The 25,119-nt window shown below is 44.2% G+C and overlaps 1 long non-coding RNA gene across 2 annotated transcripts in view; it reads left to right on the forward strand.

The window, feature by feature from the left end:
• LOC132250654 (uncharacterized) overlaps nt 1–25,119 on the forward strand; it is a 199,075-nt gene that overhangs the window by 59,460 nt on the left and 114,496 nt on the right. For both annotated transcript variants that reach the window (XR_009462257.1, XR_009462256.1), the window contains exon 2: nt 19,308–19,375. This is a non-coding gene — a long non-coding RNA (uncharacterized LOC132250654). The remainder of the gene's footprint in view (nt 1–19,307; nt 19,376–25,119) is intronic.

The following is a 25,119-nucleotide window of genomic DNA, read 5'->3' on the forward strand; positions in this document are numbered from 1 at the left end:
ACCCGCACTCTGCTTTGCTCCTCCTCTCCCACACCCACCCCCATGGCAGCCACAACCATTGGCACCTTCAACGTCAACGGCTGTCGAGACGCGGTGAAGTGCGAGGCCGTCCTGGAGCTCCTGCGGCAGAAGAGGCTGGCCATCGCCTTCCTACAAGAGACCCACTCTGACAGGTTCAACCAGGCGGCCTGGCGGGCTGCCTGGCGAGGACAGGTGTTCCTGAGCCACGGCACCAGCCTCCGCGCGGGGGTCGCGACACTCTTATCGCCGCAGCTGCAGCTTGACGCGGCGGTGCCGCGGGAGGTCGTCCCCGGCCGCCTGCTGACCGTCCGCGTCACCCTCGCGCAACACCGTCTGCTGCTCGTCAACATCTACGCGCCCTCCGATGGCCAGGAGAGGGTCGCTTTCTTTGAGAGCTTGGCTGCCCTCCTGCGCGACGCTAGCGAGGATGATGACCTGCTCCTCCTCGGGGGCGATTTCAATTGCACCACTGCCCCGCGCCTCGACCGCACAGGGCCTGAGCCCCACCTGCCCTCCGCTCGCAAGCTGCAAGCTGCCCTGGAGGGGGCAGACCTCGTGGACGTCTGGCGAGCCCTGCATCCCGATGCGCGCCAGTACACCTGGGCCAAGACGAGTGCCGGCGGTCTCACCATGGCTCGCCTCGACCGCCTTTATATCACCAGGCACCACCTGCCACTCCTGCGCAGCAGCCGCATCGCTCCCTCGGGTCTATCAGATCATGGCCTGGCCTTCAGCGAACTGAGCCTGCCGGGGAGAGCCTGTGCACGGGCACCGTATTGGTGTTTGAACATTAGTCTGCTCCAGGACTCTTATTTCCGGGACTGCTTTGCCCACTTTTGGCGGAGGTGGGAGGCTGCGAGACCGAGCCACTCCTCCTGGAAGCTGTGGTGGGACGTGGGCAAGGTCCAGACCCGAGCCTTCTGCCAGCAGTACACCCAGCTGGCCGCGAACGAGACGCGCCGCCGTATCCGGGAGTTGGAGGAGGACGTGGCGGAGCTCGAGGCTGCTCTGCTGGCCGCTGGCAGCGACGCGGCACTGAGCGAGAGCCTCCGGCTCCGCAGGAAATGCCTGCGCGACTTGGCGGAGAGCGCGGCCCGCGGCGCGAGGATCCGCGCCCGCTGCCAGGAGCTGGTGGAAACCGACGCCCCGACCCGCTTCTTTTTCGACCTGGAGCGGCGGCGGGCAGCGAGCAAAGTCTTGGACCATCTCAAGACTCCTGAGGGCCGGGTCATTACAGAGCCGGGCGAAGTCCGCGAACATGCCGTCGCCTTCTATCACGACCTGTTCGCGGCCGAGCCGTCGTGCCCCGAGGCCACGCGGGAACTCCACGAGGGCCTACCGCGTCTCGATGCCCTGGAGGCCGGCGAGCTGGAGCGGGACTTGTCCCTGGAAGAGCTGGCGGCCGCCACGGCCGGCCTCGCCTCCGGCAAAGCCCCGGGCCTCGACGGGCTGCCTGCCGAGTTCTACAAGACCTTCTGGCCTCTCCTCGGCCCCAGCCTCCTGCGCGTTTTCCAGGAGAGCCTCGCCGACAAGGTCTTGCCGATCAGCTGCCGCCGAGCGGTGCTGACCCTGCTGCCCAAGAAGGGAGACCTGGGCTACATGAAGAACTGGCGGCCGGTCTCCCTGCTGTGCGCGGACTACAAGATTCTGGCCAAAGCGCTGGCCACCCGCCTCCGCGCGGTCATGGCCTCTCTCACCGGGCCCGAGCAGAGCTACTGCGTGCCGGGCAGGACCATACAAGACAACCTGTTCCTGCTGCGGGACCTGCTCACAGCTAGCGAGCTCTTTGGCCTCGACGTCGGCCTCCTCTCTCTCGACCAGGAGAAGGCCTTTGACCGCGTGGGCCACGCCTACCTCTTCCGCACGCTGGAGGCCTTTGGCTTCGGGCCCCTCTTCACCGGGGCCCTCCGGGTCTTGTACCGGGACATTTCCAGCCTGCTCAAGGTGAACGGGGTGCTTTGCGCTCCGTTCCCCGCGCGCAGGGGCATTCGCCAGGGCTGTCCGCTGTCGGGCATGCTCTACGCCCTGGCCATCGAGCCGCTGTTACACGCGCTGCGCCGCCGCCTGAGTGGGGTGGCCCTGCCATCGGTCACGGGCCCGTCCGCTGGGCCTCGTCTCCGGCTGTCGGCCTATGCGGACGACGTCACCGTCTTCCTCGCCACCCGGGAAGACGTGCGGGCTCTGGCAGATTGCCAGCGGGCCTACGAGCGCGCCTCCTCCGCCCGCATCAACTGGGGCAAGAGTGACACTCTGCTGCTTGGCGCATGGACTGGCAGGCCTCCGCCGGACTTGCCGGGGGGCCTCGCCTGGCGCCGCGAGGGCCTCAAGGTCTTGGGCGTGTTCCTGGGGCCGACGACCTTCATGGCGCGCAACTGGGACGGCCTCGAGGAGGGAGTGGAGGCCCGCCTGCAGCGGTGGCGCTGGCGCCTGCCCAGCCTTTCCTACCGGGGACGCGTCCTCGTCATCAATAACCTGGCGGCGGCCACCCTGTGGCACCGCTGCGCGGTGCTGGACCCTCCGCCGGAGCTACTGGAGCGACTGCAGCGGCTCCTGGTCGATTTCCTGTGGGACGGACGCCACTGGCTCCCACGAGCTGCCCTCTACCTGCCCACCGGCGAGGGGGGCCAGGGCCTGATCGATCTGGCCAGCAGGGTGGCCGCCTATCGGCTGCAGGCCCTCCAGCGGCTCCTGTACACCGAAGGCCACCTCCCGTGGCGACAGCTGGCGTGCCGATTCCTGCGGCGAGTGGGGGGCCTCGGCTTTGACCGGGAGCTGTTTCAACTGGACCTCACCTTCCTGAACGGGGCGGTCCTTCCCCCGTTCTACCGCAGCGTGGTGCGGGCCTGGCGGGCGGCCTTCCATCTCTGTCCCCAGGCCAGGCACCTGCGGTTCCCGCAGCTCCTTCGAGAGCCCTTGGTCCACAACCCGGCCCTGCACCGTGTCGTGCCGAGCCTGGCCTCCGCCAGCCTCACGGCAGCTCTCGTCGAGGCGCGCTCCACCCGCCTGGAGCACCTCCTGGACCCCGCTCGGTCGGACTGGCTGTCACCCGAGGCCCTGGCTGCCCGGCTGGCGATGCGCTCCGTCCGCACCGCGGGGCGGCTTCTGCGGGCCGTTAGGGCCGCCCTCCCGACGGAGGCAGCGACCGCCCTGGAAGCCCATCTCCAGACTCGCCGGCCCCTCCCCGCCGCAGACGCCGCAGAAGACGCCTTCCCACCGCTACCCGTCATCCCAGCGGTACCCGGCGAGCTGGCCGAGCGGCCCAACACGCTGCTCAGGCTCCCGGTGCCCCCCAGCAGCAATACGGGCTGCCCTTTTGGCACCCTGCCCCGCAAGGGCCTCTACATGTGGGTGGTGCGCACCCGGCACGCCCAGGTGCTGGCCGGCCGCCCTGACACCGCGTGGCGGCGGCGCCTGGCGCGGCCCGGGACCCCGGCGTGGCGCACGCTGTATAAGGCGCCCATCGCCAAGAAGACCGGCGACCTGCAGTGGCGGCTCGTGCACGGCATCCTGGCCACCGGCACCTTTGTGCGTCACTTGGACCCAGCGGCCTCGGCGGCCTGCCCCTTCTGCCCGGGGGTGCTGGACGAGGACATTTTCCACGCCTTCCTCGACTGCCCCCGGCTGCAGCCTCTCTTTGCCGCCCTGGGCGCACTGCTTCGGGTACTGGGCCGAGACCTGTCCGAAGACGCTTACATCCACTCCTTTCCATACCGGGCGGCCGAGCGGGCCACGGTCAGCCTGGCCAACTTCCTGCTGGGCCAGGCCAAGATGGCCACCCTGAAGAGCCGGCGAAACCAGCTCAGCGGCACCGGGATGGTCGACGCCCTGCAGCTCTTCCGCCTGCTGGTGCGGGCCCGCCTCTCGCTCGAGTTTGAGCACGCTGTCCTCCGGCGGACGGTGCCCGCCTTTGAGGAGCGCTGGGCCCTCGAGGGGGTGCTGTGCCGGGTCGAGGCGGGACGCCTCATCCTCGCTCTGTGATGCCACCGGCTGCTCAAGCTGCAGAGACGCGTCGAGCGGGCCGAGGCCCTGGACTTTTGCTCGTGCGGGTCGACCCCGGAGGCCTCCATGGGTGTCCCTGCTGGCAGAACTGTAAATACTGTAAATAGTCCTTATGTTCGTTGTGTTGGTTTTTTTTTGTTTTGACTAGAGTGTACGGGCAGGCCTTGCAGGCCATGAGCCCAGGCCTTGTCCACGAGGCCCAGAGCTTGGGGCATCCTTGTACATGCTTTTGACTGGCTCCGAGTCATCACCCTCCGGGGAATAAAGGTCTCTTAAAAGTCAAAGTCTTTCTTTCTTTCTTTCTTTCTTTCTTTCTTTCTTTCTTTCTTTCTTTCTTTCTTTCTTTCTTTCTTTTCCTGAAGTCATAAATATATATTTTTGTGGAGCAACTTAAAATACAATTAACTTTGTTAAATTAATTATTAAAATGGCCCTTGTCTGCTCAAATTGCATTTTTTTTTTCCTGCTTAGAGTTGCAGTATTAGTAACGTGTTGATCTTTGCCTCCAATTAATGAAATTTTCCTGTGTTGCAAAGCCCAGAGCCCTAACTGTTTAGGTGGTAAGATATACTCATAAATTACAGTTATTTGTTATTTCTCACCTTTTTTTATAGACTTGTATGGAGATTGCAATTAGCATGTACCCACAGAAATTGACCAGTTTCTCTCCTGAGAACTACTAATTGGGTGTTGCATTGCTTTTGTATTTGAGCCAAATATTAAATTGTGGCTATTTCAATATAAAATTTAAGGAGGATTCCTGGTAACACAACCTCTTCTATTTTTTTTTAATTATTATTATTGTTTTATTAATAGTTTGGGCAAAGCACATATATTGGGCCTTTTTAGCCTAACCATGATCAAGATTTTACCTTTTCTTTAAGCAATTCTTTAATTTTGTGTGCACCATGAATTGTCATGCAATTTTTGGGTACACAACTTAAAACATACTGGGCCTCATTTTCAGGAAATCACAAGTATTTACTTTCTGAAAATTTGGTCTAAGGTGACTAAAATAATCAGTCACTTTTAGAAACTCTATCTCTAAATCTTTACTAAGATACCTAAATTATTTATCTATATTTTAAAGTATTCTGAATACCCAGCCACTCCTATTAAAGCCAGTTTGAACTGTTGATTACTTTGTATTTGTGAAACTCATGTCATTTATGTATCTGTGCTTATTTAAGCTCCTCAACTTAACTGCTTTTTTGGGGTTTTTTTAAATCCCAGAGATTTATTATAGGCAATCTCATGCTCCAGTACAGCAGAATAATAAGCCTCATTTTAGTTATGTAATGAAACATGCAGGATAGTCACCTGTAAAGAAAAGTGTGAAGTGACTGTCAATAATAACCCTCTTTTAGGCTGGATATTCCTGATAGAGGTAATTAGTCATATGAGTCTGAAGTCAAGAAAAAAACAAAGTAGATTTGCACCTGATAGACTAATTAAAGATTTAAATCTTTGATTTAGTTAGTTTGCAAAGTACAAATCTACCCTGATTTCTTCCTGATGGATCATATCCATTTAATGACGGAAATGAAGGCTTTCAGTTTGTATATTCATAGTGGTTTATTTAGTAGCAAAGGTACTGTAATCCAGTTGGATATTCAGTACTTTTTTAATTTAAAGTGTGCATTGAGTGTGTAGTATGGAATGTCAGTGAAATCTGAGTGGTAGCACAACCATTACCGACCATGTATGGATGTTCTCCATTAAGATCAATAAACTTCAGTTAAAAATAAAATTGCTATGAAGAGATTTGAGTGCTTTTAAGGCCCTTGTGAAAAAAAGTACAGGAATTTACCCCTAAATATAAAACAAAATTTTGGATGAAAACATTGTGCCTAAATGGCAGTTACCCAGCTGCATAACAGCAGTTTTTAGCACTTAAACACATTTTCTGATTCAACTTTAGCTGTGCAGTCTCAGTAAGGCTGCACTCTGGCCAGGCAGCTATGTGATGCCATATAATTGTTCAGAAACCTGCATAAGGTGAGGTAAGTTCTAAAACTTGATTTGGCTTTTCTCTTCTTACTGGCCCATCTTTTGGCTGCCTGGGTGTCAGTTTCAAGGGAAGAGGTGGAGAGGGACCTGGATACTGCCTAAGTTGTGGTCTGGTCACTATAGAATTTTGTCAGGAAACAGAAGAAGCAGGTTCAGACCCCTCTCTGAAAGACAGGAATCTAGGACTTAGGGCTTCTACTCTCCAGGAAAGTAGACTAATAGGTTGGGAGGGCCCTTCCATTCTTCCCCATCTTCTAGCACAAGGGCCAGTAACCTATGGCCTGTGGGATGGATTTGGTTCACAAAGGTCCAATCCAGCAACATGAATTCATAGCATGGAGCTGTGCACTGTACTTACTTTGACTGTAGAGGGATGGGGATCAGTGACAAAGTAAGCAGCTAGCAATTTGGGGATGTAATTTTGGCCTGCAGTGGGAGCTGGATCACAAAGCGTGGCCCTAGCTGGCAAAAGTTTGATGCCCCCTGCTCTAGAAAGTAGGTGAAAGGAATCCTAATTCTAAATAAATGGATTTGAAGCTATTTACACTGGTTCCATAATCCAGTATCTGAATTTCTGAAGGAATTCCAGGTGTCACCATGCTAGGGGAGCACTATTCTCCATAGCAAGGTCAAAGTTCTTATTTATCTTGTGGCATGACATGCACAGAGAGAAGGTTGCTGGAAGAAGCAATAGGAATAGGAATTTATTTTTTTAAATAAATTCTCCAAAAGTACTTCATGCTCAACAACTTGTAGCTATGTACCAGTAGCCAGGTGCAAGAGCTGCAGACTAGGTTTTTCACTGTTGGTCACCATGTCTCTAGGAAGTTCTGGTTTTCCATTGGGTATGGGAGGTTTGTAAGAAAGCTAATCACTTCCTATCCTCAAGAGAAGTGTGATGTTTTTAAACCGCTGACATGGCACTTTGGATAACCGGCCACTTTATGCCATCAGGATGATTTGTGGTTATAATTAATGCAATGTAGACATGTACTCTGAAAACTTGGCTTCTATCAATAGTCATCATACAGTGGTTCTTTATATATTATGGGTTTTTTTCCCTATAGTGTAAGACATCTGCGTTAATAAAGAATCAGCTAAATAAGTGAGGAGAATGGTTTGTGAATAAAGGAGGACTTTTAGGCAAGAGAGAACTTTCTGGTGGAGTTCTAGATAAGTCTTGGATACAATCCTAATGATCATTTCCATTAATTAACTTAGTATAAAACTTGAGTTTGCTAATGAAATGTCCTGATGACAAAGTTGAGAGGTACTGTCAATATAGTGAGATCAAAATATCATACAGAAAGAACTGGATGTCTTTGATCACAAGAATATGAGAAATGGGGTGAAACATAATATAAAAATGTGTAAAGTCATGTATTTAGAAACTAATTTTAAAAAGAAAGTGGGAACTTGTCAGCTGAAAATGCCACACAAAGAACTACTCGGTGTAATAGAAGATATCACATCTACCCAAAGAACCTTGCCTACATAAGGAAAAAGACCTTTAGTGTATTTTTCAACTAAAATTACTTTAAGGTCCTGATGTAACATAGCAGTGAATGAAACAGACAAAAGTTCATCCTAGGATGTTTCAGGTAAGGTATTTCTATTAAGGGGAAGATTTCATTGGGAGTCCCACAAACTGTTCTTTTCACTCATATATTCAAGACAGATTAATTCTAACTGCAAAGGTAAAGAGAAGGTTTGAAGATGATTCAGGGAGAGTGGAAAGCCCTTCTTATAAGGAGAGTTTAGAAGGGGTTGTTTAGCTTAGCAAAATGAAGGCAGAGAGGTGATATGACCACTCTGTAAAATACACCAGGGGCGTTAAACACCAGGAAGGAAGAAGAGCTAGTCAAGCTTAAAGACAATGTTGGCACAAGAACAAATGACTTAAATTAACTATGAATAAATTTAGCTTGGAAGTTAGAAGTTTCTCACAATCAGAGTGATGGGGTTCTGGAACAGAAGGAGGAGGGAGAAAAATAACTTTTAAAATGAAAATCTGTTAAATTTAAGAACATAATAATATAATTTGGTTGTCTAGGACAGTATGAAACTCAGTGATCCAGATGATCCCTGTTCTGTGTTCCAATATGGTCTTTCAAATCACTTGGAAAGTGGGCATATTTCATGTGTTTAATCTTTAAATAATAAATAGTGGGCACATCAGTGAAGATCTGATTGAAGTCTTACTCAAAAGCTCACAGCTTACAAACACAATTTTGAGATGATTGTCTGTGTTTTAGGACGTGAGTTTTCATGTACTCCAAACAGAATCGCAGTTGTCAACTTTCAGTAGCAAGTACTCTGAAAACATTGGGATGAAACTAAATTAAAAGAATGTTTTCTTGTGGATGCTAGGGAAGTTTGCCAATGTTGTTATACACTCAGATTTGCCAAGTTATACACTCAGATTTGCAACAACATGTTACACTTCATCCGTTGCATCCTTGCGTGCAACAACTTCACTTTCAATAATTTTTCATTTCCTCCAAACCATGGACACAGCTGTGGACACAAATATAACCCCTCAATATGCCAACTTTTCATAAGCCAAATGAGGGAAAAAGTTCTAGGAAACTGCACCATCAAACCTGTATTATACCTGTATTACATAGATAGATAGTATTTAGGTTAAATCCATTTACTGAACTTCTGTCCCAGATCCCCTCCAGATTCAAGTTAACTCACAGTCCCCAGCATCCCAGGATACTTTGCACCTCCCCTGACAACCTCCCCCCCCCCCCCATGCAGGATGGATGGGCTAGCCTTGGCCCAAGCTGTTGGCTCCAGTGGAGTGGGGAGGCATGCTGTAGCACCCCTAGCTTCTGGCCTGAGCTACTTCAGGCATTTGGCTGTGTTTTCAGAATCAAAAGTGAATGTCTGTTCACTTGCTTATTGGTTCAGTCTATGCAGGTTAGACTAACCTGCGGAGGTTGAATCAATTCAGTCTCACACTTTTTGACTGTCTGCACTTAGCCCCAAAACCAAGGACTAAACACTGATACTAATTTTATGGGACATTATAATTAACCTGAGTCTTGAATTCTTTCCACACATAACGAGTGAGAATGACCCTCCTCCCTCTGATAAGCCCAAACTCCCAAAAATTGGCTGCTTTTCTTCTGCTAATGGTGTATCTGCTAGTTCTGGAAATTTCTCTCACCCCTTCCTGCAGCTGTTCTTTATTATGCTGCACCTGGTTTGTTCTGGCCAGGTATGATAAAGAATGTCTTGCATTTGTAAATTTGCCTAACTACTATCCCTACTACACAGTGGGTCATATAAAAGGTATCACCCTAAGAAACCCTTGGCTCTCCTAAAAAAAATAAAATAAAATAAATAATAATTCTTTCAGCAATTTACATTCAGTCTGGGTAACAAAAATATACATTTCTTCATTCTCCCCCTTCCCCCCAACCTCCCTGTGTTTCCTCTTGGGTGGGAAAGTTACAAAGAGTGTTTGGGTCTTCATACCCATTAAGTCTTTTTGTGACTGTCATTATGAAAAAAATTATTATGTGGTTATTCAGATACCATGAACTAGGTTACTATGAGACTAAATTGAGGAAGACTTGAGAACAACTACCAGAAGCTAATGATGTTTAGTCACTGTTGACCTAATTTGATTTGAATAGGTGACCTACAGGTGAAAGACTCCATACAATATGACCAGTAACTTAACAATCCACTTCTTCAATTTTCAAATATCAGAAATTTGGTGGCACACTCATTTTTTTTAGGATCAAACAAATTGAATAATTTTTGTGCAAAAACGCATGCCATTTTGCTATCTTCTTCAGCTACTGTATCTCGTCTTAGTTCTGTGCTTGTGATCATCATATCATTCCCCTTTCAAAAAAGTAAACACAATGAGATTCACAAATAGCTGCTTCTTTTTTTCTGTGGCCTTCCATGCTCAAATAAACATAGGCATTTTTCATGACATAATTGCCACAAGAATTCTTTTTTACTTGGTGTCTGTGACAAAAATACAGCTTCAAATAGTCCAGTGATCCTTTAACCCTAGTGATAACATGCCTGCCTATATTAACCAATTAGTCTGGGTTTGTGGTCATATATGTCATCGCTTAGAGGTCTGCAGTGGTTAGAGAATATGCTTGGAGTTACAGGGGTTTAACAGAAGAAAGATTTGTTGGAGGGGAGGATGAATTAAGAGTATTCATAGAAATACTTCACTTTTGTACAAAAAGGTTTTCTACTGTATGTCTGTTTAAATTAAATGGAATGCTTGATTTTGTCCATATTGATACTCCATTTCTTAACTTTCTCTGACACCCAATATAAATAGCTTTTGACAACTTTAAAATCTACTACTTGCTGTACTTCCAAGAATATGTCATGCCAATTGCCTTCAGAAACACTAGCTAGGGTTTTTAGTAAAATAGTTTGGTGTAACTCAAGGAAACTTAGTCTCTTAGAAGTAAGTACTAAGTGGGCACATTATGAAAATGTGCTGTTTCTCATAATCCATTTAATCTTTACTATCACCTTGAGAATTTTATCCTTCCCATGAAAAAAATGTTGCAGCTCCTAACACCACCCCCCTCTTCCACCACCAAATTTCTGAACTTGAGTAGCTCTGTGGGCTGGATGAGCTGTCCCAGGTGCTGGGATGGGCTTGTGTGCAGGGTTTCCTTGTGGTTGGATCTGATGTACACAGTTGGTCCACGGCTAGAGCCTGCAGGCAAGGTCAGGCCATAACCACAGACAGCAGGCAGGGCCCACCCAGCCAGTGCATTGGATCACACTTGTGGACCAGTGCTGCCATCAGGACTCAGCTTTTGTGTCTGCTTCATGCCGTTTGTCCAGTCCACAGGACCTGAAACTTGAGCACCACTGGGTTATAGAATAGGGTACTTACCACACTTACTAGTGAGGATAAACTGTTAGGCAGGAAAGTACGCGTGAATCATGAGGCAGAAAGTGAACACGGAAAACAGAGCCTGCTTCTGTACCCAAACAGTTAGAGCACTCTTCTGGAAAGAGAGTCCTACATTCCAGTCTCTGGTAGTTGGGCTCATTTCTATATTTTTTTTAACCAATGACTGTCTAATGTTAAATGTGTACAAAGTCCTGGAAATAAAGTAAGTTACTGTAACTATAGTTCTCATTACCCCTGTAAAGATATAGTCACAAACCGCATGCAACATTTTTTTGAGCTTAAGAACATATAGGACCTGAGAGGGCCTCCTGGGCCATTGATTCCAGTCCTGTGTTTACTCTAAATCTCATCTTCAAACCTTCTTACATAGCTACAAGGCACAAAACCAGAAGCACCAAGAACACCCCACAACATTTCATATGTAAAAACAAAAGACAGAAGGGCAATGTCAGTGCCCTACCATTGCAATGCAGAGTAGTGGTAGTAGCTGGACTTGAAGCTTTTGGTGTCCTTGGCAGTAAATTCAACAGATTAATTACTTGTATAAGTATATTTTTCTTCTTATTAGATTGGGAATCTTTCAGTTTCATTAAATGTACTTTTCACCTTGAAGATCATTAGTAGACGTGGCTTCTCTACCACCACATGTCCCATTATTCTAGCTTTGTTAGCTTACTCTGAAAATCTTTATGGTCTTCTTTCATCTTGAGTAAACTAAGTAGTGTTGAATCATCTTCAGATTTTGTCATATCACTGTTACGTTTACTTTTCCACCTTGTTAGTAACTATTGGCAGTCTGACAGGTTTATTTTTCATAAAGTAGCATCTTGCTCTTTGAACAATCTCATTGATTTAAAAAAGATTGCTTAAAGAGGATGGTAGTGTCTTAGTTGTAGAGATGGTAAAATTCAACTCATTTGCAAAAAATAGGTTCCATGGTGCCTTCAGCATGGTGGGAGTGGTGTACCAAAGAGGACTGATGTGGTGGACCAAAGAGGACGGATGTACCTGTGAATCCTTTTTCAGCCTTCCTGTGCTCTGTATTCTTCTAACCCATTTGTACTGCTCTTCTGGGAGCTTATTCAAGGACACAGGGGCTAGAATGATCTATGAATGCTTTGTAATGTTTCATGCAAGTACCTTTTTATTTTGTTTATTTTATTTTCCTACATTATGGTGGTTAAGGATTCAGACTTTCTATCTTAAATTTTCCAGAGTAAGAGCTTTCTGTGGGTTTTTTTTCCACTTTTTTTATATGTACAATGATGTCAGTATCTCAGCCATTCAGAGTGAATTCCAGATATGTTGTTCTGGTTTTTTTTCTTCCAGATTATTAAATAACATTATTTTTTTCTATTGGACTTTGGTGATTACAATTTTTAAAATACTTAAAATTAGTAACACAATGTGAGACTTGCATTGGAAAAGTATTAGTCTACCAGAAAACTGAACTTGCGGTGTGCAGATCAGCTTGGATTGTGACTTTACCTTATTTGACCTTCACCATTTCCTGCCTGTTGGATCCTGTCAATTAAATTTGCCCAGCTGTTTCATTGCTTTGTGTATAGTCTTCCCATTCTTTCATAGATGTGCTAACACTACAGGAATGTTAAAGAGTAATTACACTATTTTTCCCTTTTTGTAAATAAATGGAGGGTTAGGGTTTAAACAATACATCAGAGAAACTCTGTACTACTTTAAATCTTGCCATGATGTCTTAGTAAGTTGGAACCAGGATACTGGATACCACCTTTCACTGGGTGTTGAATGGATTCAAAAATGTTCTAACATTCTCTCCTTTTCCACCAAAGTGACAAAGTCGCAAGGGATTCTCTGATGGAAGTCTTTTCTGGTAGATCTCTCCATAAATGTCTTTTATAGATTTACCTTTATTATCATTTTGGCCCTTCCTATGCTGTCTTCTGCATCTTTGTTTCATATATCTCTTTGTATTTTGGGGGAGAAGGATTTTGTATGCTGTTTTAAACAGACTCTTACAAAAGTTATGAACATTGACTCTTACAAATGTTACGAATCAAGTAGAATTTAGGATAAGTAGAACATAATATGCTTGGCTTGGGTTTGCATTTTTTAATGCACGTTTTATCATTACCACATTAGAGATAGTAGCCAAAATATTATGGTTAAAATAGTAATAGTAAATGTGTCTTCGTGGAACATAGTACCATGAAGTAATATCATAAGAAAACAGAAGCTATAACAATCAACTAACCATTAAGAGTTAAGTTGCATGATTCAGTTTAATAAATAGGAGAACAGTTGAAAAAAGGGATGAGGTGGAATCTATGTGCAATTTCAGATAATGGTATAATATATAGATAACTCTAATGTATAGAATAATATATAGATAATTCTAAAGTGATGATTTTTAATTGAATAAATGAATCATAGAATCATAGAAGTAGGGTCGGAAGGGACCTTGTAGATCTTCAAGTCTGACCCCCTGCCTGGGCAGGAGGAAAACTGGGGTCAAATGACCCCAGCCAGGTAGGCATCGAGCCGCTTCTTAAAGACCCCCAGGGTAGGAGCCAGCACCACTTCTCTTGGAAGTTGGTTCCAGATCCTAGCCACCCTGACTGTGAAGTAGTTCTTACAGATGTCTAATCTAAACCTACTCTTCAACAACTTGTGGCTGTTATTCCTTGTTATCCTGGGGGGCGCTAGGGGAAACAAGGTCTCCCCCAAACTCTTCTGGTCCCCCCTAGTAAGTTTATAGATGGTCATCAGGTCCCCCCTCAGCCTTCTCTTGTGAAGGCTGAACAGGTTCAGGTCCCGTAGCCTCTCATTGTAGGGTCTGCCCTGCTGTCCCTGGATCATGCAGGTGGCCCTTCTCTGGACCCTCTCAATGTTGTCCACATCCCTCTTGAAGTGGGGTGCCCGGAACTGGACACAGTACTCCAGCTGTGGCCTGACCAGTGTTGCATAGAGAGGGAGGATCACCTCTTTGGCCGTACCTGAGATGCACCTGTGGATGCACGATAGGGTCTGGTTGGCCCTGCTGACTGTGACCTCGCATTTTCAGCCCATGTTCATCTTGGAGTCAATGATGGCTCCAAGATCCCTTTCTGCTTCTGTGCTCTCAAGAAGGGAGTTTCCCATCTTATAAGTGTGCTGCTGGTTACTACTGCCCAAGTGCAGCATCCTGCACTTGTTAGTATTGAAACGCATCCTGTTTTTGTTAGCCCACCCCTGCAATCTATCCAGGTCTTTCTGCAGTCTTTCCCTCCCTACTAACGTGCCCACCTCACCCCAAATTTTGGTATCGTCAGCAAATTTAAACAGGTTGCTTTTCACCCCCTTGTCCAAATCACTGATAAATAAATTGAACAATGCGGGCCCAAGGACCGAGCCCTGGGGGACTCTGCTGCCCACTTCCCCCCAGGTCGAATATGACCCATCCACCACCACCTTCTGTGTACGACCTTTCAGCCAATTTGCAATCCATCTGACTGTGTAGGCATCGATGCCACAGTCGCCTAGTTTTTTAATGACGTTGGGGTGGGAGACAGTGTCAAAGGCCTTGCTGAAGTCCAGAAAGACTACATCCACGGCAACACCTGCATCCAATGCTTTTGTGACCTGAATATCATTTGCAGGCTGTTCTATGTAGAGTTTAACTTTGGATAAGAAGAAAAACCATCTAAATCTGTTAGTGTGCACTAGGGCAGGGCAATTGGAGAAGTCAGCCTGGGTTCTGACACTGGGGGGAGAGGGAAAACAGCTGCCATTGCAGCTGCATGATTTCAGTGGTCGGGCAGTGGCAACTATAAGTTGCTGTTGCCCTTGTGTAATGGCAGCTCTCTTGGGCACCCAGCCTCATCCTTACACCTCTGCCTGGATCAGATTCACAACTGGTATAAAACAGCAAACTCTCTTGATTTGTGTTTCTAGAAATTTTATGGATTAGGCCCTTTAAATATATCTGTGTTTGATTTTATCTTCTGTGCCTTTTCTTCTATCCATTGTATACCACTGCCCAAACTAATAAGAAATTTGATTTTGGCTGCCTTCCTAATAACAATCCCCTGAATTCAGTTTAGACATTGTATGTAGTGTATGTTTATTTGCATAAGATATATCTCCCAAATTTAGTTAGCTCTGTCCTGAGTCTTTCTGCTAGCACAGATGCCTGTATTATGGCAAAATTGACTCCTTTGTACACTTTGTTCTAATGTTTTGACTTGGACTAGGCTGATCCACTACAGAAGAGTGAATTTTGCTGTGTATGATTTAATTAAAGATATAGGCATAAGAGAGAGAATTTAGTAATTATTTAGTTTATTTCATCTCTGGCATTTCTGGTCATTGATTTAAAAGGAAATAGTATAGGTGAGCCACATACTGATATTCTTGCCACATTTTGATAGTCTTCTGCTATCCCCATTTTATGACCATAGCTAACATTGTAATGGGTGATTAATAGGCTTTAGAAAATTCATTTTGATGTGAAAATACATATTAATAGAACCATTTACTTTTGACAACCACACTGTAAGCTCAAGGGTCTTCAGCGTGCAGACAAAAAAAATAAGCCTTGGTTAGGATTTTTTGTGAGACATGTAACTCACAGTGTTGAAGGTTGAAATGTAATCCTGCTAACAGACTATGATTTCAGCTGAGTTGCATCACTGGTAAATTTGGCCCATGGTCCAAAAGAAGTTGCAAAAATTTGATTTTTTTTTTTTTTTATTTGCTTCCATATCCTCTGAGGGTATGTTTCAGACTTGCTTAATCTTGTTAGCAGTGGCTTATTCTATGTCAGAAACCAGGCAGTATGATGCCCCTTGAATAGCTAGGTCATAAAAGCTGAATATCACAGACCAACTGCAAACTTCCTCAGCCTGAAGAAGGGTGTTTATACCCGAAAGCTTGCAAAGAATGTTTCCAACTATTTTAGTTGGTCTAATAAAAAATATCAGATTTACCCAAAGAACTTTGTCTGCCTATGTCCTTAGACCAACATAGCTACAACCTATACCCCTGCAATATTGGCAAGGGCAGGAAAGGAACCTTTCTGAAGACTTTCATGTTATTGGTGAAGAAAACATTTGTACATGTTCATTCTGTGCAATTAGCTTTCTATATGGTTTGCTAATAAAACGAAATACGATTTGATTGTAAGAGAAATATAAAAGAAAAGAAAAAAATCCATGTGACATCTCTTGAAGTTGGGTGATATGAACAAGGTGTAGTAAATCCCCCTTCGTCTTTGGATATGATAATTACCAAATAGCTCCTATTTTCAGTCAGAATGAGTATGGCTTTCAATAGTCAAGGACATAAATTCATATTGCTCAGACCAAGTTGGTTGTGATGGTAGGAAAAACAATGTAAACTTTCTTGCTTAGAGATATTTTGCTTAAAAGAGATATTTTGCTTAAATATAAGCAAAATATCCAACCAAATATAATAGTTTTACATAATTTTACATATAAATATTATTAATTCCTTTAAAAAGTGTCCTGCTAAGTGGACAAGTGAGTCTAATTCCTATTTGACTATACTTGCCTAGCAATTGCTCACTTGCATAAGTGTCATTTGTGGCACTCATGCACAATTTTCAGGTGGATGTCTACATACCTGCATGCACACTGTGTATGCTTAGAGCCGTGCCCTTGTTTCCCTGGTAAACATCATCACAATACTTCTTAGTTGTATTTTAGTTGCTTTAATTTCCTTTTTAAAACTTGCTAGTGTGTGTCAGTTCCAAGTACTTTGATTGAAAAGGAGTTTTTAATTAATTTATTGCAAGCTAGGAGATCTGGATTTTTTAATTGTTTACTCAAAATGGGTCATTTTCATCATAAATAGTGTTATGTTATAACACCAGTGGTGAGGCCAAATCATGTCATGGTATATATGTCTGATAATAGCTTTTTTGTAGTCATAAGGTAACACAAAGCAGCTGGAAGTTCAACATAACTGTCCCTGGAGAGTCCCTTCTAGGTTTCCCCACACACGGGCTTTTAATGCCATGTGGACTCCTCAGGGGCTGCCGTTCTGTCCCCCTGCTAAATCAGAACCTGGGACTAGTGCCCCAGTTGTCCATCTATAGCTGCACTCCTGGCTCTGCCCATTAGACTATTATCCCCCCTGTGTTTAGTTCTGTGTCTGCATTCCCAACAAAAAGGAAGAAGGCCTGGGCAAGGCTTTTGTCTTCACTGGCCATCCTCAAAGGTTGTTTTGGTTCCTTGGCCAATGTCAGCTAGATGTAACTGAAAAAAAAAATGATGCTTCTAAATTATTCCTACCCTCAGTTGACCCCAGGTATGGGAAAATACAAGGGTGGTTTATAGCCCTTTTTGCTCAACCTCTGCTTTCTTAGCTATACTAAGTAAATCCTGTCTCCATCCAAGGATTTAACACAATGTTAGCTTCAAAATAAAAGCAAGCAAAAGAGAATTCAGTATGTTGTATTCTTCTGCATAAGTTGAACCAGAGAGTGTAGGGAATCACTCAGCTAGTTCAGTTGGCTATAGAATACTTTATACCATATGTGGATATACTACATTTTATATATTAAATTATTAGATGCAGCACATTGATGATGGAGTGGTTAATGTTCTGACAGGTAAAACTGGATTTGTTTCTGACAGGCTGGTAATAAGATACTCAGTAAGGAAAACTGTTCTTTATAGGTTTCCCATCTTCTTGTTGGGCAGCACTGCCAAGAGGCTATAATAGAGTCCTTATATAGTTAGTATTAGGATTTAGAAATAAGCTACATGCTTGACAAACATTTTTGAAAGGCTATTAAGTTCAGCTTTGTGGAGTTCAAAGCTTTTATGGCTCTGTTTTAAAGAACAATAATCCAAGGGTACTCAAAGCCACTTGTAGTCAACCAGGCCATTTTATATTTTAAACATCTTGCATGTCCTCAGTAACCTTGAAAATGTTTCAAATAGTAGCTTTAAAAGAAGTGAGGGTTTATCTTCTTTTATGTTTTTGGCATGTGTTTTCCAAAATAATCTGGTAAGGAAGGAACAACATTCTTGTTGTTCTTTTAACTGTTATCTCTAAGTCCAATTTTATATTTAGACTATCTGGGAATTAATTTGTGGGAGTCTGGAGAGGGAGGAGGAGATAAAGGGGAAGTCTGCAACATCCCAGTGTATCCCCTGCAAGATTGATAAGTTTACATCTCAACATTTTCTTTAAACTTAACCACCTTGGGTTTTATTTTTAGCATCTATTTTCTTTGCATGGGAAAGAAAATAAAACATTCCTACTCATGACTTCAAATATTAATTTGGAGTTAAGAAACTGCTATAAAAATACTTAACATGGACTGGTACAATTTAAGCTGTTGACTTCAGGGATCCATTATGCATGAAAAAAAAGTATGAATGTCAATGACCACATGTCGGCAAGAGAAGAGAGAACTGGAAATTTAACTGTGAATATTTAAAACTAGTTACTTTCTTATATTGTGAATATATAGTAGCTCAGCTACTAAGATCATTATTAGTGCTGTGTACCTATTTCAACCATGATAATTAAGGCTGACGAAAGCATTTACATTATAACTGTTTTTAATCTCTTATAGGTTTTAGAAAAAGCTTTCATAAAGGCTCAAATTTTCCATGTCTATTCTCTGCCTGACAGTCAAGTCTTTTTGGAATCCTTGAGCAAAAATAGTTCACCCGTTTTTTTTAGCATGAGTAGAGTAAGAAGAATACTTTTTTTCTCACTGTAATAAATGTCTTACAACTTTTTTGGAACCACACTGAAGTGGAAAGAGCTGGGGCTGGAACTGGGAACTGGCAGCAGCGGTATCCCAATTAAGTATAAATGTCTTTGAGACTAATCTTCAGCTGGTGCAAATGAGTAGTTGCACTTACACCACTGGAACTGTGCCAGTTTGTAATAGATGAGCATCTGGCTCTCTGAACGTTCTGGTCAAATTTGGCTGAGATGTCACCAAATTATGAGGTTTAAAGCCACATATTTCAAGTGAAGTTAATTTTTAGAAATGATAGTTGCAAGGAGCACTACTATTTTCCAATGGGTGGAAAGGAGATAGTGCACACTGATTATGTGCAGGGCTTCCTTACTTATATAGGAAATATAGATATTATATGAAGTAAGAACTGAATACAAAGCTCTTGTCTCATTCATTGAATATATGGAAGATAACAGCTTCCATCACAACACCTTTGCCAGTCTTTTAGGTGTAAAGCCTTATGCCTTTAAAAGAAATCTAAAATGATGGTTTCCACTTAATTTTGCATATGCTCATGTCAACTGGAGATTTGTTGTCATTGGGTTTAAATAACTTAAACATTTTCTGAAAAGTGCAGCTTTGAATTGATGATTAAATAGACTTTCTTTATGTCTGCAGAACCCAGATAATTTCCTCTTCTGGCTTTTCCAGTATGGCTTTTTGTTCTGTGGGACCACACTCAGAAGGTGAGAAGCCAGTTTGCTATTTTTTTCCTAGAATGGGACTGTTGCAATCATGCATACTATTAGTAGGGGTGGTCTTACTAATGTGGATATTTACATCAGGATCTGAGTTAGACCAAAACCACCAAACAACTATGTGGTGTTATTAATTTAACACTTAGGATCATGGCTGTTCTGAATAACTGAATTAAAGTAGAAAGCTCTCTGATTATATATCCTTTACTAAAGTCCTCACATTCCTGTTCTGATTTCTTTAGGTGAATATTCTTATTATTCAACATACTTTTCCTGTGCCAAGATCATCAGGTCAAGAGATTCACATATATAGGAGAGTGGTACTTGAAAGACATTGATAGGTTGAGAAACTAGTTCAGACCATATTGATTTCAAAAATTAATTTCTTGGTCCAGGTATTGACCACTAGAATCTGCAGCAAGATCAATTTGTTTTTGCTTGCCAGGATGGAATAGAAAAGTATCCATGAGGAGATCTTAAATATGTTTTTTTTGTTTGTTTTTTTTTCTGAAGGCTACTGTTGTATAAGACGTGCTACTAATAGTTGTCTATTTCTTGGGCACTGAGAAGCACCTATATATACAGTTGCTCATTCTTAAATGAGAAGTTGTAAAATAAAAAAGTGTATTTCAATTTCAGGGCAATAGCCTCTTCTTGTTTACATGCATGTGGCTCTTGCTGAAGTTGAACACAAGGGCATCTGAGAAACAAACATTTTAGGTCACTTTTGGGGCACTTTTGCACCATCTGTCCTTCAGGGGAGCCAAATTTGATCCCATGATCAATCAAAAACATACTAAAGAAATAAAACACATAAGCAGTTAAGCAATTACAGATCATACAAAAGCAATCACAGAGTAGCCTTATTGCCCACAGTCTAATTACAGATTCTTCTACTCCATTTGGGCCAATTTTCAAGCTTCTGCAATTATACCTTGTGAATGGTAGAAACTAATCACTTAAGTGTAAGCAAACAGTAATCATGTAGGAATATAATTTACAGTGTGTTGCTAAATTACGATGACAAATGCAGCGTTGTATACAAATTCATGCTGTATGACAAATGTATACATATTAGTGGTACTCTAAAACATAGTACATACATTTATGCTGGCATAATGCCTCTTATTTGATAAAGGTATTTTTTTATGGCACAGCCCTGTTGCTTGTAATGTTAGAAGAATATTCTAACTGTGTTTACATTTTTATGTTAGACCCAAATTGCAAAGTTTAAAATTAGATATATTATAGTAGATTTCCAGGGTGCTTGAAACTGGGCTTTAGGTTCAAGTCTATCTATAATTTATATCTGTCAGTTTAGGGAAGGCAGAAATTTTGCATAAACAAATTCAGTTTTTAAACTAAAATGTTCTGGCATCTGTGTTTATCTTTGTAAATTGGGGACAGTCTAGGAAAACTAGAATAATTAATTTGGTTTATTTATTACAAGTGTGTAATTCACAAAAACAAAACTAGGTAGAGCTGGCTGAAAAACAAGGTTGGCAAAATTTTTGAAACTTTGTTTTTCAGTATGTGAAATGGACCCATTTTTAAGTTTGTTTTTATTTGGGTTGTTCTTGTGGGCTTTTGTGTATAAAAGTTGATTAAAATGTTGAAGAAAATTTTAAGTACTGTCAATTGTTTTGGTTTGTCACAATGGTGTTTGAAATTGTTAATTCATGTTATCACCACCAGAGTTTCAGTATCAATATTATTCTAATTGATTTTTACAACTTACTATCTATTAACCTATGCATATCTGCTTTGATGTAAGGATGAGACTTACTCTTGCTCTAACTGGACATTTCATAGAATCATAAAAAATTAGGGTTGGAAAGGACCTCAAGAAGTCATCTAGTCCAACCCCCTGCTTATAGCAGGACCATCCCCAACTAGATCATCCCTGCCAAGTCTTTGTCTAGTTGGCTCATCAAAACCTCCAAGGATGGAGATTCCACAACTTCTCTGGGTAGCCTGTTTAAGTGCTTTACTGCCCTCCCTGTGAGAGTTTTTCCTTATGTGTAACCTAAACTTCCCTTGCTGCAACTTGAAATCATTACTCCTTGTTCATTCATTTTCCACCACTGAGAACAGTCTAGCTCTATCCTCTGTGGAACAACCCTTCAGGTAGTTAAAGGCTGCTATTAAATCCCTTCTCAGTCTTGTCTTCTCTAGACTAAATAAGCATAGTTTCCTCAGCCTCTCCTTAGAAGTCATGTGTCACAACCCCTATCCACTTGTATTGCCCTCCACAGGATTCTCTCCAATTTGGCTACATCCTTGCTGTACTGGAGGGCCCAATATTGGACACAGAACTCCATATGTGGCCTCACCAGTGCCAAACAGGGGGGGAAGAATCACTTCCCTTAATCACGGGCACTGCTTCTACTAATGCACCCCAGTGGGCTATTAGTCTTTTCTGCAACAAGGGCACACTGTTAGCTTATTCAGCTTATTGTCCACTGTAACCCCCAAGTCCTTTTCTACAGAGCTGCTGCTTAGCTAGTCAGTCCCCAGCTTGTACCTGTGGATGGGACTCTTCCATCCTAAGTGCAGGACTTTGCACTTCTTCTTATTCACTTCACTCCTCCTAATTTAATGAGGTACACTTCTCACCCCATGAAATTTATTTTGGTACAATCCTTGAATTTGTCTAGATCTTTCTAAATCCTAGCCCTATCCTCCAGTGCATCTACTACTCTCCCCAGCATAGTGTTATCTGCAACTGGGGTGCACTCCATCCCATCTTCCAGGTCATTGATTAAAATATTGAACAAAGCCAACCCCAGAACTGACCCCTGCTGCACTACACTTGAGACCAGCTGCCAACTAAACAGACAGCCATTTATTACTACCTTCTGAGCCTGGTAATCCAGCCAGTTTTCTATCCACCTGACAGTCTAGTCATCCAACCCATACTTCCTTAACTTGCTTGTGAGAATGTTATGGGAGACCATGTAAAAAGCCTTATTAGAGTTGAGGCATATCATGTCCACTGCTTTTCTTGCATTCAGAGCCAGTCCTCTCATCATAGAGGGCAATCAGGTTGGGCAGACATGACTTGCCCCTGGTGAATCCATGCTGACTGTTCCTAATCACCTTCTCCTCCAAGTGCTTAGAAGTCGATTCCTTAAGGGCCTGCTCAGAGGTGCTGAGTATGTGGGGGCTTGAGGGCCCTGTCCCCCCCCCCCCCCCAGGAAGAGGGCTGTCACCTGAAATGCGTAAAATCTTCCACATGTCCATCATCTTAGCAAAAATAAAAGTCAGTGCAGATGGACCTGTTCCATGATTTTTCCACATGTCCATCATCTTAGCAAAATAAAAGTCAGTGCCAATACACCTGTTCCATGATTTTTCCAGGGGTGAGGCTGACCAATCTGTAGTTCCTTGGATCTTCCTCCTTCACTTGGAGATGGGCATCATATTTGCCCTTTTCAATTATTTGGGACCTCTCCTGACCACTGTGAGTTTTCAAAGATAATGGCCAGCAGCTCTGCATTGACATCAATAAAACTTACTTGCTCTTCTTATGGGGTGAAGTTGTCCATCGTATGACTTCATGAATGACTTTCTTTGTAAATCATTCTGCATGTTTTCCCTCCATTTAAAAAAAAAATAAAAAAGTCCTTATTTTAATATTTGTAATTGGCTTGTGTGCATCATATAGCAAATGAGTTTTTGGAAAGATGTGGATGGATACAAGGTCCTGACTTGAGTAATTGGAATTGGAGCATTTGGCACAAGACTCTGAAACCCCCATTCACACTGGGCACATCCACATGAGATGTTTATCACAGAGCTGGCTTATTAGCTCTGCAGTAAAGCATCACCATCTACACAAGTGTTGATATTAGCCTGGAGTAAACTAATTAACTCTGCCATAGGATAGTACTGCCTAGTTGTCTTATTTACTCCACCACAATGCACATGTAGATGGTGACTGTGGCTGGCTGAGGCACAAGGGTGCTAGGGTATGGGGCTGCTTGCTGGGTTGCATCAGCCCTGAGCTGGCAGGCTAACCTCCAGGGCCTCCTGCCAGCTGGGGATGCTTTTCCCGAACTCAGCATGCTGCAATCCAAAGTGCACGTATAAATGTTTTGCCTGGGAACAATAAACTCGAAACCACACTGGAGTTTTTATCAAATTAATTTCACATCTAGACTTACCCACTGGGTAGTAATTTCGATGTCTCCTTAGTTGTGGAGACCAACTATTAATGCTAGGTCTCTGGCTGGTTTGTTAACAATTGAGCTCAAACTTGAGCTTTTGGCTATACAGTCATGAGCCTTCCTATTGGACCTAAAGAACTATGAATGAGGAGCTCAAGGACAAAAATATATTTGTGTCTGTCTGTAACCATACCATATGGTCCTGATTCTGCTCCATTTAGATAACTGGGAGCTTAGTCAGTGACATAAGTGAATGACTGATCATGTTCTACAGAAGTGTGGGTTATGTTATTCTTATAGATTCATAGATGTTAGGGTCGGAAGGGACCTCAATAGATCATTGAGTCCAACCCCCTCCATAAGCAGGAAAGAGTGCTGGGCCTAGATGACCCCAGCTAGATGCTCATCTAACCTCCTCTTGAAGACCCCCAGGGTAGGGGAGAGCACCACCTCCCTTGGGAGCCCGTTCCAGACCTTGGCCACTCGAACTGTGAAGAAGTACTTCCTAATGTCCAATCTAAATCTGCTCTCTGCTAGCTTGTGGCCATTGTTTCTTGTAACCCACGGGGGCGCCTTGGTGAATAAATACTCACCAATTCCCTTCTGTGCCCCCGTGATGAACTTATAGGCAGCCACAAGGTCGCCTCTCAACCTTCTCTTGTGGAGGCTGAAAAGGTCCAGTTTCTCTAGTCTCTCCTCGTAGGGCTTGGTCTGCACGCCCTTGACCATACGAGTTGCCCTTCTCTGGACCCTCTCCAGGTTATCTGTATCCTTCTTGAAGTGTGGCGCCCAGAATTGCACGCAGTACTCCAACTGCTGTCTGACCAACGCCCTATAGAGGGGAAGTATCACCTCCCTGGACCTATTCGTCATGCATCTGCTGATGCACGATAAAGTGCCATTGGCTTTTCTGATGGCTTCGTCACACTGCCGGCTCATGTTCATCTTGGAGTCCACTAGGACTCCAAGATCCCTTTCCACCTCTGTGCCACCCAGCAGGGCATTCCCTAGGCTGTAGGTGTGCTGGACATTTTTCCTCCCTAGGTGCAGCACTTTGCATTTCTCCTTGTTGAACTGCATCCTGTTGTTTTCTGCCCACTTGTCCAACCTACCCTGGTCTGCCTGCAGCTGTTCCCTGCCCTCCAGTGTGTCCACTTCTCCCCATAGCTTTGTGTCATCTGCAAACTTGGACAGAGTACATTTGACTCCCTCGTCCAAGTTGCTGATGAAGACATTAAAGAGTATCGGTCCAAGGACCGAGCCCTGCGGGACCCCACTGCCCACACCCTTCCAGGTCGAGACCGACCCATCCACCACGACTCTTTGGGTGCGACCCTCTAGCCAATTCGCCACCCACCGGACTGTGTAGTCATCCACATCACAGCCTCTTAGCTTGTTCACCAGTATGGGGTGGGATACCGTATCAAGGCCTTCCTGAAGTCTAAGTACACGACATCCACCCCTCCTCCTGTGTCCAGGCGTTTCGTAACCTGGTCATAGAAAGAGACTAGATTGGTCAGGCACGATCTGCCCGCCACAAACCCGTGCTGGTTTCCCCTCAGC

The sequence above is a fragment of the Alligator mississippiensis genome, chromosome 5 (genome assembly GCF_030867095.1).
Source record: "Alligator mississippiensis isolate rAllMis1 chromosome 5, rAllMis1, whole genome shotgun sequence".
Classification (NCBI taxonomy): Eukaryota; Metazoa; Chordata; order Crocodylia; family Alligatoridae; genus Alligator; species Alligator mississippiensis.